Below are 17,884 nucleotides of genomic sequence, written 5' to 3'. Positions count from 1 at the left end.
AAAGGGAACCCTCATGTGCGGTTGGTGGGAATGCAAACTGGTGCAGCGACTGTGGAAGACAGTATAAAGTTTCTTTGAAAAGTTAAAAATAGAACTAACCTACAATCCAGTAATCACACTACTGGATATTTACTCCCCAAATACAAAATAATTAAGTCAAAGGGATACAGGTACCCCTATGTTTATTGCAGCCTTATTCACAATAGCCAAACTATGGAAACAGTCCAAGCGTCCATCACAGAGGAATGGATAAAGAAGATATAGTAAGGGACGCCTGGGTGGTTCAGTGGGTTAAGCCTCTGCCTTCGGCTCAGGTCATGATCTCAGGGTCCTGGGACTGAGTCCTGCATCGGGCTCTCTGCTCAGCAGGGAAGCCTGCTTCTCCCTCTATCTCTGCCTGCTGCTCTGCCTACTTGTGATCTCTCTCTCTCTCTCTGTCAAATAAATAAATAAATAATCTTAAAAAAAAAGAAGATATGGTAAATATATACAATGGAATATTATTGAGCAGTAGAAAGAATGAAATCTTGCCATTTACAACGTGGGTGGAGCTAGAGAGTATAATCCTAAATGAAATAAGTCAGTCAGAGAAACATAAATACCATATGCTCTCACTTATATATGGAACTTAAGAAACAAAACAAATGGCCAAAGGGAAAAAAAGAGAGAGGCAAACCAAGAAACAGACTCTTAACTATAGGGAACCAACTGATGGTTACCAGAGGGGAGGGGGTAAGGAGGTGGGGGAAATAGGGAGATGGGAATTAAAGAGTACACTTACCACGATGACAAAAAAATAATAAAAAAAAAAGAAAAAATATCGTAGAGGGGAAAAAAATATTATAGGATTGTGTCTGATTGGCAGAGTCTGAGACACATGCCTTTATCTGTTGCAAGAGAGCCTGGAATTTGATTTGAGTTCTACGTTGTAGAGGTGGGATGCACAGGGTTGAAATTATCCCACACATAGCAAGGGCATTTAACATGACCTGATATGTCAGTAAACATCACTGATGTCTGCAACATGTGGTGTAGGAAGTCAGAGAATCACGGCATCCAGCAGCCAGAGTATAGTTTCCAAATGGAACATAAGATGCCCAAATATAGCATGCCACTTTCTTTTTTTTTTTTTTAAAGATTTTATTTATTTATTTGACAGACGGAGATCACAAGTAGGCCGAGAAGCAGGCAGAGAAAGAGGAGGAAGCAGGCTCCCCGCTGAGCAGAGAGCCCGATGCGGGGCTCGATCCCAGGACCCTGAGATCATGACCTGAGCCGAAGGCAGAGGCCTTAACCCACTGAGCCACCCAGGCGCCCCAGCATGCCACTTTCTTATACCAAAAAATTGTTCCTTGTTTATCTGACATTCACATTTAACTGAGCATCCTGTTTTTTTGTATTTGCTGAATCTGGCCAGGGAGGAGTAGAAATCCCATTAGCTGATTAAAAGGATGCTTTGCCCTTTAGCTTCTCATTTCTCCTCCCTGCTCCAAACCCAGAGAGCCTGAAGCAGGTGCTGGATGTGGATGGAGGAGTAGAAATGTTCAGAGAAGAGACAGAGAAGGGACAGTGACCCTCCTCACGGCAGGTGTCTGGGTCTGGGTCAGGTATGGGGGTCAAAGATGGGATGGGAGATGAAAGTGAAGGAATCAACTGGCCGAGACCAGCAAGGTCTCCCTGAAACTGGCCTGGCACTTTTAATATCTGAAAATAAGCATCATCGGTTAATATCCGAAATTGACCAAAATGTTTTGGGATCTCCCTCAGATACAGTCCTGGGTGGGAAAGAGGGAACCAAGAGCACAGATTCAAAAGTCAGGGGTGGGAAGAAAAGCGAAGGTGATGTCCACCTGCTCAGTGAGTTGGGCCTAGTCAGCAACCCGTTCTGGTCCCTTTGCCCAATCACTGCTCTCTTTCTGCTGAATTGTACTTCTCGCTTCTGGGAAGAGTGACACCCATGTGTTACCAGGCTGTAATTTTACTGGATTGCTTTTCTTCCTGTGCCAGGAAAGAGGACAGAGCACCGCAGTGAGGGGACAGAGTGAGGGCAGAAGTTGCAGAGGGGACCTCAGAAATAAGGAGGACCCTGTGTGGACCCGATCTCTCAGGGCCTGACTACCTCATGAGGCAGGACCTGAGCGGCTCTGGTGAACGTAGCCCAAATCCTACCATCAAAAGGGAAAATATGGTGAAGTTGCAGATTTATGTGTCGGGAATTTTCTGCACAGGTCCTGTGAAAATTTCCAAAAGCAGGGCTCTTGCCAGAATTCCATGTGACCACAAAAGCATTGGGTACAGGGAACCACTTAGGACATTTCTCTACACCTGGGTTTTCTTGACTTAAGCAGATGTGAACGGCTTCTGTCTGACTCACCCTTAGCTTGACCTATTTTTGAAATGCTTTCGTTACAAAAGGCTGGAGATAAGTGCCGAGAATTATACATTTATAATCCCAGTATAGACAGGATTGTCTAACCCTCTCATTTTATCTGCTCCCTGTCCTGCCGCTGGTAGGTAGGTGAGTGCTGACCAAATGTTGGGCAGTCTAATGGCCCGAGCTATTTGCTCTAGCAGTAATTACCAGGAAGGAGGGAATGAGGTAGGAGATGGCGGTGGGGGAAGGGCATGCCTGGTGCCAGAGCAGCAGACTGGGGGAGGCTGCGAGGGCCCCAGAGATTCATTTGAAATTCTGCCTCTGCTTTTTGGTACCCCAGGTACCATTTAAGGGTGGGTGGGCTGCCAGTGAGGTACCAGAACGGTAGGGTGTTGGCTTGGTCCAGTGGGAAGAGTTGGGATTTTGATATTTTTTAAAATTTTTTAATTATTTGACAGAGGGAGAGAGAGAGAGATCACAAGTAGGCAGAGAGGCAGACAGAGAGAGGCGGGGAAGCAGGCTCCCTGCTGAGCAGAAAGCCCCATGCAGGGCTCCATCCCAGAACCCTGAGATCATGACCTGAGCTGAAAACAGAGGCTTAACCCACTGAGCCACCCAGGTGCCCCGAGCTGGGATTTTGGATTCAGATCTGGGTTTGGGTTTTTTCCCCCATTTTACCTGCCATGTGATGTTGCCTTTCACTCCATCTTCTAGAACCCATTTCCTTGCCTAACAAATGGGTACAGTGATTACCTTCCATACCTCTCAGATTTCATGTAAGAGTAAAAAAATATTACCTGTGAAATGGTGTTACAGAGTGCTCTATGTTATAAAGTACTCTACAAAATGTACTGACAGCACTTGAAGAACTTGAAATGGGGTTTCTGAAAATAGACCTTTTTCATGGGTGGAAGGGGGAGAGGAGTCTGAGTTCTTTCATCACAGGTGAATTCCTGATGCTAACATGGTTTGCCCTTGCTGAGCCAGGTCCTGAGACCCTCTGGTTGGCCAAGACTCTCTCTGACCCAACTCCCCATCAGGGTTTTCGTGTGGGAGGCCCATGGACCCCACGTCACTCTGGGTAATAACTAGACCTGCCACTAGTAATGCTGAGAGCTGCTGGTCTAGTGCCCCCTAGAAAGTCCCTATTTCCATCTCAGTGCCCACAGACGGGGAGGAGGGAGCACTCTGAGACTGGTGGGGATGGCAGTAAATCAGACAGCTCCTCGCTGGGTTTGGCCACTGCCACCTGCTAGCTGCCTGGGCAGTCACTGAACGTGGAAACTTGAGGGGATGTTGGTGGTGACCTTGGGTTCAGCTCAGATGACATGCTTGTTCCTGCTGCTGAGAGCAGCTACCCACAAGGACATGTAGGAGCCTTCTCTGATGTGGAGAAGAAGGGTTGTTTATTCTCTCCTGAAATTCCCTTAGACTCCATCTTTGAATAGAGAAGATGTGGTATGGTGGCTGAGCCTGGTGATTTGATTCTGGCTTGTTTTCTTGGAGATCTGACTTGTTACCATTGGGACCCTGGGCAGGGGTGGAGCTGCCCTTCTCTGCATCTGTTCTCAATGCCTGGTGTTAGCAGAATGCCAGGATTCTAAACACTTCCCAGGTCCAGCTGGGCCAATGTAGATAGTGCCACGAATCTGCATTCAGGCCAGCGGGAATACGCAGGCCCTGGAGGGCACAGGTGAGCAGGGAGAAGAGGAGGCCCCGCCTCGGCCAGAAGTCTCGGGTACACTTCCTGCTAGGCTCTGCTACCTGTCCCAGCTGTGGCCAGCCTGCACCTGCAGATGAGCTGTTCTGGGGTGGGTGGGAAATGGGGAAGTCAGCAGCGCTGAGAAGCAGGACCAGAGCAAGTTTCATTTATAGACAAAAGGGTCGCTCTACGGACTTCGGAGATTAGTCTAGGCCGGATAAGGCCTTCGCTGGTGTCGGACATGCAAAATGGAAAAGCTGCTCTTATCTTTGTCTTTTGCCGTAATCCAGCTGAGAATGCCCCTAGCACATGGGCAGTATCGACACAGTGCAATGGTTATGGAAATATGCAAGTTTTAGATCCGGACTGCTTGCATGCAGACTCTAACTTTATCCCTTCCTTACTGGGTGACTTTGGGCAAGGAATGTAACCTGTCTGTGCCTCAGTTTTCTCCTAGAGAAAATGGGGCTCATCACAGTATCACCTCCTAGGATTGTTGTGAGGGAGGGAAATGAGTTAATACATGTAAAATGCTTAAAATAGGGCCTGCTGGCACAAGATAAAGACTCAAGAAGTGTGAACGATTCTTGTTTTGTGTCATCATCACAAGAGTGGCCTGTTTCCCCTTTTCTTTTGGCATGCCTGGCTCTAATGGAAAAAGAAGGTCCAACTTGTGTGTCAAAATCAGTCACTTGGTTGTAGCTACCTGAACAGTTGTGTTGAGAAGGACCCTGAGGCCACATCCAGTCCCAGCAAGGGGGAATTATAAATGTCCCATTAGCAAGGTCCACCATGAGCGAGGAAGTAGGGAGTGGTGGCCTGAGTGCCAGAGAGTTTCCTGTTCTGTGACTTCTCTTACTTTTAAGTTTTTTCCCCTACCTCTGTCTCAGTCCTTCCTGCCTTTGCTTCTGCAAAGCATCCTGGTCCTTGGATGGGTTTTCCTGCCAATAGGAAGGAATCTAGAGTCCATTCCGAATAGGAAACTTCCAAGATTATTTTCTTTGGAGGCAGCAAAGTCCACGTGGCATGGTACTGAGAATGCTTCTAGCCCATCGAGGTGTCTGTAGGTAGTTCTGTGTGCAGAGCAGGAGTGTTTGTAGAGAAACCAGGAAGCACTTCGCCAGTTAGTCTTCTATGACCCCCATGGTTCTGGAATCCAAACACTAAACAAAATTTAGCATAGGAACTTCTTCAGGGCCTTGCCTTGACGATCACTGATTTGTTAATCCATGCAGAACCTCGTGCTGAGTTATGTCTGTTTCCATTGTGATGTGGTCATCTGGTGCATCTCTGTTTACACTTTGGTTTGCAAATTGCCTTTCTGGCAGTTTTTATGAGATGCGCTCTATCTTAAGCCAAAACAATCTGAGTTTGAATTCCTTTCTCTAGCAATTACTAGCGTTATAACTTGAATAAGTTGCTTAAATTCTCTAAGCCTCACTATCCTTGTCTATAAAATGGGAATAACAGTCCCACCTGAGCAGCTCGTACTGAGGCCCCAGGGATCGATGTATATTGAAAGCACTCTGCATAGGCCTTGCTCAGCATTAAGTGTACCCAAAGCAGTAGCCATTCTTTTCTTAGCCAGAAAGGTCATCAATGTTAAGTGATATAATATACAAATAATGCAATGTGATATAATGTCAATTTGTGTGACACTTTTGCATTTATCATGCCTCACACAGAGCAAATGCTCAATGAATATTAGCTATTATTATTATTATCTCAGCAGCTATGAGGCGTAAGATTATCATCCAAGCCTTTGACTAGGCTTCTTAATATGGGTCCCATGGAGCCCCTGATGGTCTGTGGGTAGAACTCATGGGGTCTGTGACCTTGGCTAGGAAAAAATATTGACCTTCTGTTTTCACTAACCACTAACTAAAATTTAGAATCTCCTCCAATTATTAATATAGGCAATAAAACACACCAGTGGGAACAGTACTTCTGACTTTGACACCAACACAGTCCACATTTCTTTATAGTTGTTGCAGAAGACTTGAAAGATCGGCTATACTTGTCACTACTTCAAAACTAGGTATTAAATCTGCTACTAGAACTTGTTATTTATTTATTTATTTATTTAAAGATTTTATTTATTTATTTGACAGAGAGAGAGAGAGCACAAGCAGGAGAAGCAGCAGGCAGAGGGAGAGGGAAAAGCAGGTTCCCCACTGAGCAAGGAACCTCATATGGGACTTGATCTTAGTACTCTGGGATCATGAACTGAGCCTAAGGGAGACGCTTAACTGACTAAGCCACCCAGGTGCCCCTAGAACTTTTTATTTGATGTGTCAATAAAGAAACACATGTTTTGATACTTCAATTTCAATGTGACTGGTTTTCTTTGAATATTTTATATTTTATTTTATGAATTTAAGAACATTATCTTGGAAAAGGCCCACAAGTTTCCACTAGACTGCCAGGAGTGTCAGTCCATGGCACAAAAGTGGGTAAGAACTTAGAATGTGGAGGCAGCCCCTGAGTCGGCCCTCACTTCTGGTGTCAATTGCCAAGTCTGGGGGGTTCCCAAGTCCACCTTCAGTTTGGATAAATTACTAGAAGGACTTATAGAATTTACTGGAGGTTCTTACAGTTACAGGGTATTACAATGAAAGGAATGAGCTAAGGGAAGAGACACACGGGGCAGAAAGTTCCAAGAGTGGATGGAGCTTCTGGCTCTCCTTTCCCAGTGGAATCATGGACAGCACCCAGTTTTGCTGGCAACGATGTGTGACAACACACGTGGAGGATTGCCAACCAGGGAAACTCACCTGAAATTTGGTGTCAAGAGTTTTTATTGGAGCTCAGTCAGGTAGCCATCTGGGACCACCTGCCATTCTGGAGCCCCGCCATAAATCACATTCTGTGGCCCAAGGCCCTCAGTTAAGCTCTTATCAGGAAGGATAGTCCAAGGGCTTAGAGATACCTCAAAGGAGCTAAGGACAGAGGCTGGACTTCTCTTTGGATAAAGTTGATTCTTTACTATTCAACACTCTACTTGGGAAGCTTCATCTGGAGCTACAAGCACGGAGGCGGGTAATGAGGAAGGGGGTGGGCAATCAGCTAATCTGTAGTTGTAGCTACTGAAACAAAGTTTAGAGGAAGATTTTTCCAGGGGTCGGGTAGGACCTTGCAAAGATGATGTAGAATTCATTGTTTCCAGAGGAAACTGAATAATGACAATGATTAAAAACCTCACTTGGCCTTCCACACCTAATTCTTGTCTAAGTGTACTTCCATCTGTCGTCTCGTTTAATCCTCAAAAGAGGTGGAAAGAAGGGGGGTTGTTAAGCGTCTGAGATGCAGGAGGCCCAGGAAGTTGGGGTGGGTTGAGGACTGTCTTGGCCTCCTCCCTTGCCCTGCACCGCCCATTGCCTCCTCTCAGGTTTTCAGACAGAGCCCTGCGGCCAAGACGATCAGCAGACACTGTGCCCCATCAGGTGCCTGGTAATGCCGGGGTGGTGCACGGAGCGTAACCCATTTCAGGGGTGGCCTGTTCTGGAGCTTACCACACGGGGTGATTACATGAGGTCATTGCCAGCCTGATGGAGCCAGCTTACGTGTGGGAAAGCATGGGTTTGCCAGAGTGTGGAGTCTCCTAGGCCCAACGTGTTTTGACGCATCTAAAGCAAGCCCAGAGCTGTGACTTCACCCTGAAGTTTGAGTAAATTACATGCAGTAAATCTCTGAAAAACCGTTCTTTCAGGGCCCTTCCCATGGTATCTTCCCCGAGTTAGACCATTTCTGTGGGCCTGTCTCCTCGGCAGGAGCCTCTAAAGAGGGGAGCGCCGTGAGCATGGGCCTCCTCTGACCAGCTTTGTCCCCACAGGGACCGAAGGCTTTCTGGGGTGCAGCTGGGATCTGGAGAGCTTTGTGTTTCCCGTGATGAGCACATCTGTGCTTACAAGTATACTTGTATAAAATGTGTCCAGTAATTGTCACTATTTTAGGGAGGCTCATGTGTTTTTTTTTTCTTTTAAGCTACCTTTGGAAAGGATCACTTATGTATTTGTTTTTTTTTTTTATTTTTAAGATTTTATTTACTTGAGAGAGAGAGAGCGTGTGTGAGAGAGCACAAGCAGGGTGAAGGGCAGAGGGAGAAGCAGACTCTCTGCTGAGCAGGGAGCCTGACGGGGCTCGATCCAAGGACCCTCGGATCATGACCTGAGCAAAAGGCAGATGCTTCACCGACTGAGCCACCCAGGTGCCTCAGAAAGGATCATTTAAAATGACTCTTCTTTCCTCAGCTGGGAGGCTGCCATAGTTTGTAGGCAGCTCTTTCAGGTGGTCACGACATGCCGTGTGACCCTCCTCAGCAACCGGACTGCAGCTCTGTGGGGCCAGGCCTGCTCGGGCCTGGTCACAGCTGCATTTCAGCACCTATGCCGGAGCTCAGCCTATGGTCGGCATTTGGTAAATGAATAATAATAGAAATGAATCTTATAAGGTCACTCACTGTCTTAACTTCCTGTGGTTCCTTTAGCAGAAACTGGGCGGTTTCAGACAGCAGACATTTGTTCTCTCACACTTCTAGAAGCTGTAAGGGCTATGTCAGCCTCAATGGGCCAGGATCAAGGTGTCAGCAGGGTCCTCTGGAGCTCGAGGGGAGAGTCTGCTCCTTGTTTCTTCGAGCCTCTGGAGGCTGTTGGGTTCTTTGACTTGTGGCTACGTTATTTCAGTTTCTGCCTCTGTGGTCACCTCGCCTTCTCTTCTGCGAGTGTCAAATGTCCCTCTGCCTCCTTCTTACAAGTATCCATGTGACGGTATTTGGGGTCTGCCAGGAAATCCAGGATAATCTGCCCATCTCAAGATCCTTAATCACACCTGCAAACTTCTTCCCCTCTCCCACCCTTTTCTGTATAAGGTAGCACCCACAGGTTCCAGGACTAGGAGGTAGAAATGTATAGGGGGCCATTGTCCAGCCTACCACATTCACACAGGAGAGAGAAGCACAGAGAAGGCTGGGTAGTTCCCCACTGAGGATGACGGCAGGGAGGGGCACCTGTTCCTAAACACTGTTAATTCAGACAAAGGGCCAGCAGAGGAGTCTGGTTGGTGGGAAGCCATCAGGCAGTTTTAGGGACCTATATTACTATGGAAAAGGTACGGACAGGAAAAACTGCCCCTTTTGTCCTCTGAGCTCTCAGCCAACCCACACTCCCTCTCCTGGCACACCTTCCCCGACTAGACCCTCCTGTGGGAATGGCATGTGTCTGCGGAAGCAGGAGAGGAAACCCTTCCCATGGAGGGCTCTAGGGGTCTCTGGGGGGTTTCCATGGGGGACCATCTCTTCCTGGTATGCATAGGTAGTCACTCTTCCTCTTGGCCATTACCCCAAGCTCCTCAGTCCCATGGTTGGGTCAGCGAGGGGTGGGTCGAAGAAGCTGATGAAGAGAATGGTTAATAATTTGGGAGGCCCAGATAAAGAAGGTCAGATAGGGAGGACCCTACCTTGGGCTGGCCAGCTAAATGGGGCGAGTTTTGCTTTAAGTGCTCTTTGGGACTTACAGGTGCTGCTGCCAGCCACCCTCTCTCCCCACACAGATTGTGAGAAAGACAGACTGGAAGAAACTAGAAAGGGGCTGGTTGCAGGAATTTAGCAGATTTGTCTATGCACACCCCCCCCCCCCGACATCACCCTCCTACTGGATATTCCCGCCTGTCAGTATTGTCTCCAGCCTATTGTTCTAGGGACCCTCATCATTGAACTCTATTATTTTCCGTTCTCCAGAGTTTCTCTAAAATTACCATTGCTTTGCCAGACCTCCCTGAGTGAATCTCCAAGTAAAGAGGCAGAGCATTACTCCAGGATCTCTCTGCTCAGGGGCCGTTCCAACAGCCAGGCAGAGGGAGCTGGAGGGAGGGATAAGGTGGAGAGATTCACATTTTCCTTCCTGCAGGGCTCGGCTCTCCTCTGCTGAATGGGCCACCCTCTCTGGGAGCCTGGAAGCATTGCCTCCCATGAGCCCCTGGCAAAGTCTCCATCCATCGTTACATGGCTGCCTTTCCTGATTTACCTCCGCTCAGGCACCAAGAGCCACTGTGGGCTGCAGGCAGAGTGCTGAGTGGAGAATCAGGCGGACTCAAGGGGACTTCTGCTTTAGATGCCTGAGTTCTTCCGGACAGGCTCTTGGCCTTGGTCTGCTATTCTAAACTGGGACAGGGTGACACAGGCTGATCACTGGGAGCTTCCCAGTGGTGCCACCCAGAGTCTGTGGGGTTAGGATTGGCTCCAGGACTCCGTCTGGATCTTGGAGTCTAGGTTTTGTTCCGTCTGTATCTGTAGCCTTCTTTGAAGAGGAGAGCGGAACACGCTTCATGGCCCAGGGCTCTGTGTCTGTCTGGATTTGTAGTCATGGTGTTTAATTCGTTCCAGGACAGTTGTACACCTAGGCCTTGCAGGGGTACCAGGCTCTCTGGGTGCCCTCAGCAGGGATGGCCGGGCAGCAGAGCCGAGGGAGAAAGGCTGGTGAGAAGCCGCCTGTGTCCTCCTTTCTGCACAGCCTTGCTGGGTGGATCTGCCGGGGAGAAAAGCCTGAAGGGGTAAGCCAGGAGGTAACAAAATCCCACAGAATGGGGGAGCTTAAATGAAAGAAATTGACTTCTCAGGGTTCTTGAGGCCTGCAGGTCTGAGACCACAGTGCCAGCACACAGTCAGGTCATGGTAAGGGCTGTCTTCCCAGCTCACAGACCATCTTCTTTCCTCTGTGTCCTTGCATGGGGGAAAGAGAACATCTCTTCTGTCTCTTCCTAGAAGGGCACTGATCCCATTAATGGGGGCTCCACCCTCATGACCTTATCTAAACCTAAGCACCTCCCACAGGCCCCACCTCCAAGTGGGGGCGGAGGATGGGGGCATATAGCAGTGTTCTTGAGGGACAGTGATGTCAGCATCACTCCTGTTGCCCACAGCGCCAGGTAGCTGCTGGCAAGTCTGACTGTCGACATGAGGGTGGGTATGAAGGGGGCTTCCAACCCCCAAGCCCTTCCCTGGGGTTAGGCTTGCCTGGACAGAGAGTCTTCCATTTTATACATGACACACTCATTACATCCATTCTCTCTCCATGGGCCTGAAAACCCCTGAATGCCGCCTATGTGTTGTGTCCTGCAGAAGTAAGAGGTGAAGGCCAGTCAGATGTGGAGCCTGCCCTCTCTGTGCTCCCCTCGGTAGGGAAGACCAGCCAGTGAGCCTAGTGTGGGGGGTCCAGCAAGAGAAGCCTCTACAAGACTTAGACTTGACATCTCATATTCCTTCTTACCTCCAGGCCTTGACATGTTTCTTCTATCTGAATTACTCTTTCTCCTTCCCCTGTTGAGCTCCTATGACCCTTCAGGTGCCCACGAAAATCTTCCCTGAGGCCCTTTCCCTCATCTTTCCAATTCCTTTTGACATCTAAGAGCTTTGGTTCCTTTTCCTCTTCCTTCCTGCAGGGCTGTGACTGTGTCAGTTGTGTTCCTTGCTGTACCCCAGGGCCTGGTCCCTAGTTAAATGCTCAGTAAATATTTATTGGACCATTGGAAGAAAGGTGTTGCCTAGAAGAGGCACTGGTTAATTTTATTAGAAAGGAATCAGGGACAGCTTTCTGGAGACGGGGATGAATAAGCAGGGGTTTAAGGAAGGAGTTTGCTGAGTTGCAGTGGGAACAGCATGTGCAAAGGTCCAGTGATATTGTATGGAAGGTCAATATTGTTGGGATGTAGAGTGAAGGGGGAAACAGGTGAGATGATGTTGCAGCAGAGGCCTGGGTGTGGAAGGCCCAGAAGGTCTATTCAGGAGCTGGGAGACGTGGATAAGAAGGAGGATAATGGGATTGCTGGGTGAGGTAGATTGAAGGCTCTCAGACTGGAGCTAGGAAGTTGTATGGTGGTACAGGAGGAGAGATACAATGAGGCCTGAACCCAAGCTGTAGCTGTGAGGATGGGGAAGATGAATGCATTTGAGATTTTAGGCTGGAGTGCCAGGGCTTGATGACTAATTTGATGTGATAGAAGAAGTAGTGGAAAGTAGTTACATGAGTCCACTAACCCAAACCACAAACATGAGAAGAATAACAACTTTGAAGAAGTTGAGGAGGGAAGATCTAGATCAGTTCTCCTTTAAATATGTTCAGTTTGAGGATCTCTTGGGACTTCAGGGAGCAAACAGTTTTCTATTTGGGTCTAGAGCTCAAAGGACAATTCAGAGCAGAAGGTGCAGGTTTGGGTTCCTGGACATATGTGTGGCAGTTGAAATCATAAGGATGAGCAAGACTTCTGGAGAGAGGGTGTGGAGTAGAACCAGAAGTCTGGGCATATAATACTCAGGGAAGTAAAAATTCAAGGGGCCTTCAGAAAAGGGGACCTGGGAGTGGACACCAAGAAAGAGTGGCAGAAGAGTGAGAGAAACAGCAAAGGGAGTGTCATGGAAACTGCTGCAGGGACTCTGGGTTGTCTAAGCAACACAAGTCCCTCCACCTCCCTTGATAAGCACATGGGCCTTCCTGCTCCAGAGACTGGATCATAATGGTGGAAGCCAGCAGTGGTAAACCCATTCCCTTCATCAGTGATTAGCTTAGGAATAAACATGTGATCCATTCTGACCAATGAAACATGAGTGGAAGAGATCTAAAGGGTTTCGGGGGAAAAACTTTTCTATACTTAAGACAGAAGCCAGGATGAGATGTTCTCTTTAAACTTTGAACTTGGTTGAGTTGGCAGGTTCTGGAATAGTTGCAGTTCTCTTGTGACCGCATGGAAAAGCAGCCTAGCAATCAAGTCAACACACCAAAGCTGACAGAGAAGAGAAGTGAAAAGAATAGAGGTCTTTGATGACATTGGTCTACTGTAGCAACCATCCCCGGATTCTACTCCTTCACTGAGCCCTTTCCTATGTGATTATAATGAAATGTATTTTTGTTTTAGCCAGTTTGGATCAGGTTTTCTGTTACCTTCCATTAGAGTAACCAAGAAAATATTTCAGCAGAGTCACACTCCTCAGAAATTCAGTTATGAAGATAATAGTGTTGATTGGATTTGGCAACATGGCAGTCATAGGGCACGTTCAGTAGAGAGATGGATGGGCTAGAAGACTGGCCAAAGAGACTGAGGGTGATTGTGATGTGCAGAAGTAAAGACCAGAAGTGCAGACAACTCTTGTAAGAAGCTTGGTTGAGGAAGGGTAATGGAAAAGCATCTTGTCAGAAGACCTCAATGTTTAGTCAGTTATGGTTAGGCTTTGCTGTGCTAACAAACAGACACCAAATCTCTGTAGTTCAACATACACAAGTTTTATATTTTGTTTTTGTTTCTCACTTGGAGGCAGTCCTCTGAGGATCACACAGGGATTTCTAGCAATGACTCAGGGATCTGGGTTGTTTTGTGTTGTGGTTACGCCTTCTCAGTGTGGGAACTTCACAGTCACCATGGCAAGTGAAAGGGGAGCTAAGGAAACTTGCTGAGGTTCTTTCCTGCCTTATCCTCCTCATGACATTTGGCATTTTGGCTCTGAGTCCATTGACCAGACTGGTCACAGATGGGACCCTCAAATATGCCTACTTCTTAAATCCCTGGGACCTCTGATGGTCCCCTTGTATGGCCAAAAAAAAAAAAAAAAAAAGATGTTGCTATCATCCAGATGAGATTAAGTTAGATTTAATCCAGATGTGGGTAAGGATCTCAAGATGGGAAGGTTATCCTGGATTATCCAAGTGGGTCCTGAATGCAATCACACAGTATTCTTGGAGAGGCAGAAGAAGATTGAATACAGGGAAAAGAAGGGATGCCTGACTGGTTTAGCCGGTCGAGCATGCAATGCTTGATCTCAGGGTCATGAGTTCAAGGCCCACTTTAGGTGTGGAGCCTACTTTAAAAAAATGAATTCAAAACAAAACGAAACAAAAGAGAAGAGGAGAAAGCAATATGACCATGGGTACATTGATGGAAGTGATGTGGCCACAAGTCAAAGAATGCCCATGGCCACCAGAAATTGGAAGAGGCAAGGAATGGATTCTTCCCTTCCTGAGAGCCTCTGGAGGGTGTGTGGTCTTCCCAATTCCTTAATTTCAGCCCAGAGATACTTATTTCAGACTTCTGGCTTCCAGAACTATGAGATAATAAATTGTTGTCCTTTGTCGTGAGTTAATTTATGGTAATTTGTTATGGCAGCCACAGGAAACTGATATGCCAGGTTTCAGGGGATGGCCCAGGAACACCTCAGTCTTTGGTCCTCTGACTTTTCCCATCTGGGAGATCAAGAAGGGTTCCTATGGGCCCTTGTGCCCGTGGCGGACGGGAGGAAGAGGCTGAGCTGCACTGTTGTTGGACTGAAGGAAGAGCTTCAGAAAATGGCCTTGAGACACACAGGAATCCTTTATGCACCTGCTATGTGGCAGACAATCTTGGAATACAGATATGGTAAGACTTGGAGGTGGGTGTGGATGGATTCCTGTTGTCCAGGCTGAAGCTGGTCTGTCCCCAGGCCCAGCTGTGGGGTGGATCTGTTGGAGCACAGGACTTCTCAGGTCCATCCTGCTGGCCTTGCTAAGTAGTCAGGTGCTGGGGCGGGAAGGGACTGGAATCTGGAATGTCCTCCACCCCGAAGCGGATGTTAGGAGGGTGCCGGTCCCAAGGGCACATGCTGGGTGCAGGTTTCTCTGGGAGGCAGGACCAGGGCAGTAGAGTCCTGCCAGACCTGCGAGGAAGTTCATGGGGTGAAGTGTGGAGCTGCCAGACCGCGGGGGGCCTGGGAGGTGTATAGCCCAGGAGTGGAGCTCCGGGGCTGGAAACAGCCATCCAGAGGGCTGCCAGCCACGAGAGCTTCCAGCAGCTCTCTCCGGGGCCAGAGGTAGGCCTCGACGGGAGCTGTGGTTTGTGTCACTTTTGTGCCTGCTTGGCCCGAAGGAAGGGATGGATGTCCCTGGAGGACAGAGGGGCCTTCGGCCTTTCTACCACTGGTGGGACTCTGGGCAAATCTGACCTTGGGTCCGAGGGTTTCTGGACCTCGGCTTCTGTGTGACACTCCACCGTGGCAAAGGGGATGTATGTGAAGCCATCCCTGGGCATACTGAACCAGAGAGCGGTACCTGCCTAACTCTCTGAGCCAGCTGATGGGGGTCATGGCATCTCACCTTCAACTTTATGGATGAAACAGAGTGCAGGGAAGAGGGAGTGGTCCTGTCAAATCAGGGAGAGAAAGACTGAGGGAAGTTAGCCAGGAACGGGAGCTGGGGATGCCAGTCAGCCCTCAGCAACCAGAACATTCTGGCACTTCCTGAAAAGAGGATGTCCCCCTCAGAGGAGAGAAGTAAGTACTCCATTCATGTTTTGAGGGGGCAGGGCACTTTGAGAATCTGACATGATGAAGACAGTGGCAGCTTCTGTGGTATTCTGTGGCTCCCTCTTCTCTCTCCATTTCTGTATTCCCTTCCCATCTCATCTCCTGGCTGCTCTTTTCTCTCTCCATCCCTCATTTTGTCTCTGTATGTCTCCTGACTCTTCCTGGATCTCTTTCTGTCTACTGCTGCTGTGACACACATCTGCACACACTCCCACCCACCCTGGCTTTATTCGGGTCACTTGGGCTCAGGGGCCAGAATGTGACAGGAAGCACCTGTGCCCTGACTCGGCCCAAGCACATTTTATTTTCCTCATTTATACTTCCTCATTCATCCTTTCCTTTACAAATACTTGGTCACAATGTCATCTGTGACTTTCGGGGTCCCATCACATATCTTCATCTGTTTTTATCACCAAACAGCCAAACTTCCTGGTGTCTTCCTGGTATACCCCAATGCCCAACCCTTTGGTCTGGACCAGCCCAGCAGAGAAGCCTCACCTCCTTGGGGCCCAGGTTAGGTCAGGAGCCTGCTGCGAGGTGGGCCGCAGGCAGGCATGTCCAGAGAGGTCTAACTCCTCACCTTGACTCCTGAGAAGCCACTCAAATAAGAGGAGGGAAATACAGCCTCCCCTCAGCTCTTAGCCTCCTGGGGCTGCTCCCCCAGGAGAGCAGAAGAGCACCTAGGTGAAGGCTGCAGAGATTCCCATTAGCACATGACTTAGAGCTGGGACACCAGACCTTGGTGACCTCTGGCAAGTTCCATAATCCCTTGGAGCTTTAGTATTTTTTTTTTTTTTAAGATTTTATTTATTTGACAGAGAGAGATCCCAAGTAGGCAGAGAGGCAGGCAGAGAGAGAGAGGGAAGCAGGCTTCCTGCGGAGCAGAGAGCCTGACACAGGGCTCGATCCCAGGACCCTGAGGTCACGACTTGAGCCAAAGGCGGAGGCTTAACCTGCTGAGCCACCCAGGAGCCCTGAGCCTCAGTATTTTTAATCTGGAAAATGGGTATTTTGTCATCATAGGTGTCTTCACGTATAAAGTCACTTAATTCTACCACAATCTCATGAGAAGCTACTATCATTATCTTTGCTTCACAGGTGAGAAAATAGAGGTGCAGAGAGGTTAAGCAACTTGTCTAAGGTTGCACAGCAGCTGAGCAGCTGAGCTGGGATTCAGACCCAGCAGTCTGGTCCCAACCTCCCACACTGATGAGTGAACATTTTCCTGTTGGCCGGGGAAATACTGTTCCTTTCCTATATACTTCAGTAGCCTGGGGGAACACTGGCGGTGCCCCTCTCCCAGGGACCCTGAGAAACTCTATATACAGGCCTGACTCTGGGGACAAATGCCTGGGAAGAAGTGACCCAGTCTGCATAAGTGATGGTCCAGCACCTGAGGGTATGTGGCCATCTCCACCTTGGCCTTGTGAGGGATATGCAGGGGGTGTCACTGGGAGGAGGGGGCTGCTCCCAGACTTCAGGAACCAGCTGTGTTTTTCAGCGAGGTTGCTTCAGGCTTTGTCACCACAATACGTTTATTTTTGGAGAATTACTATTCCCAGCTTGGCCCACCAGGCCTCTTATTCATCATCCCCATCCCTTCTGGTTTCTGTGTAAGTGCATTGTGAATCAGCTTTGCTGCTGCTAACTTTGCTTCTCTTCTAAAAACAGTGTTTGTGTGGGAAGCTCTGTGTATTTGCTCGCTTCAACAAACATGACTTCCGCCTACGGGACACCATGATGGCTGCTCTGGGGACATCAAAGATGAGATTGGTGTGGCCTTTGCTCTCAAGAGTCTTACAGTCCACTCACAGCACTATAACACGCACAGAGGTCCCTGTCATGGAACTTGAGTGGCCTCCAAAGTCCCACCAGGACATCAGACAGGGCTCTCAGGGAAGCTTCCACAGGGAAGACTGTACAAAAGTAATTCATGGTGCAGAGATTCCAAGACACTGTCACTCATACAAGGACAGTCTTAAGATATAATTTTATTCCTCTCTCCTACGACAGTGCAGATGTTGTGGTGGGACAACCTCAGCTCCACGAGGTCATTCAGGGACCCAGTTCTGCTCTACCCCATTGCTTTGCTCCATTGTCCTGTTGGGTATCCTCTTCAACCATATGGTTAATGCTTGGTTGTTGCCACATGAATGTTCCAGCATGTTCCACATGAAAGTAGGAAGGGCAAAGAGAGGATGGAGGATAGACCCAGAAGGGGCTCATTTATCCTGGTGGCCACAACTTGTTCATTTGGTCACATCTAGTTACAAAGGATGCTGGGAAATACAATCTATAGCCAGGTAGACAGCCCAAAGTGTAATGTGGAAGAAAGGGACGATAGGGGGATAAAGGCGTGGGCCTTGGCATATGGATAGGATACGCTGGGTGGAAATTAGAGGGGGAGGATATTCTAGACAGAGAAGATGGCAGAAGCATGGGAAGGTGCAGGGTGGATTTGGGGCAAGTGAGTAGCAAGCATAACTGAGTG

The sequence above is a fragment of the Enhydra lutris genome, unplaced genomic scaffold (assembly GCF_002288905.1).
Source record: "Enhydra lutris kenyoni isolate GAN:26980312 unplaced genomic scaffold, ASM228890v2 scaffoldscaffold14, whole genome shotgun sequence".
Classification (NCBI taxonomy): Eukaryota; Metazoa; Chordata; class Mammalia; order Carnivora; family Mustelidae; genus Enhydra; species Enhydra lutris.
This window is presented reverse-complemented; position numbering follows the sequence as displayed.